This window comes from Dacryopinax primogenitus, assembly GCF_000292625.1.
Source record: "Dacryopinax primogenitus strain DJM-731 SS1 chromosome Unknown DACRYscaffold_6, whole genome shotgun sequence".
Classification (NCBI taxonomy): domain Eukaryota; kingdom Fungi; phylum Basidiomycota; class Dacrymycetes; order Dacrymycetales; family Dacrymycetaceae; genus Dacryopinax; species Dacryopinax primogenitus.
This window is the reverse complement of record NW_024467203.1, coordinates 823,922-825,089: the sequence shown is the minus strand read 5'-3', so window position 1 is coordinate 825,089 and position 1,168 is coordinate 823,922.

Here is a 1,168-nt window from a genome sequence, read left to right as displayed (position 1 = left end):
CTTGGCACTCTTAGGTGAGCAGACTTAGTCAGCCTGTGTTGCCCTAACAGCTGGCCCTTCTCAGGTGAAATCATGAACCCCTCAAATATTTCAAACCTCATGGCACTTGTTCAGCTACACAAGGCACTCATAGCTGGCACATGTTACTTTTGACAAATGTTGGCTGACAAAGTCTCGCAGTGAGCCAAGCAACTTGGACAAGCCATGGCAGCATGAGCAGAGGAGAGAGCCAAGCAAGACCAAGCTCAAAAGCTGCTTGAATCCCAGAATCACACTGCCAAGCATTGTTGACTTGACACCCTTCCTACACCCACTCTGAGCACTCAAGATGCTGGCCAAGCCCAGAAGCCAGCTAAGAGACAAGGTTGTCCACCCAAACAAGTTCAAGGTCCACCCCCTGACCACAGACTGAGTCCTCAGGAGCCCTTACAATGTGTGCCCCTTGTGCCCATGCATAACTTGCTGCCCCAGATGCAGAATGTGTCATGGTGGCAAGCCCCACAACATGTTCCAGTTGCAACCTCATTCCTGCCAATGCTTGGTATAGGCCAACAACCAGCTCCTGGGTGGTCCTACCCCACTCCACAAGCACCAGGGGTAACCATGCAGCATAACATGTACATTTTGATGGACCAAGACAGGTTACAAGTCCAAGTGCCTAGCTATGAGTAGTTACAACTCAAGAATAACATGATTAGAGACTCTGCATGAGCAAGAGCAACACTTCAGTGGTCTCTTTGTGCATCTCCTGCTTCTTCTTGTGAGCTTGGTATTGCTTCAGGCATGTGATTGATGTTTCCTTCTGAAGTTTTGCTTTGGCACAGTGTTGAGCATCATACTCCTGGTGATACTGGCAAGACTGCTCCTTGTGACTAGGATGGTGTGAACAAGGATTTCATGAGGTGAACCAAAACACATACCTAGTAAGCCAGCACTTCCTTGTGTGAGAGATGAGGCACTGGCTTTGGGTGTTGGCTTGTTGCACAAGAGAGCTAGGTGTCAGGGCACCAGCTCATTGGTTGGTCAAGAGACATGACTAAGCCTTTATGACATGGAAGTAGCTGGTATACCTTGGCATGTGCTGGAACCTGCTGGAAGGATTGGATGGTCAGGTGACCTGCTGTGCATGGCTGTGCATGACCTCATATGACCTCATCCTTGGTCATAT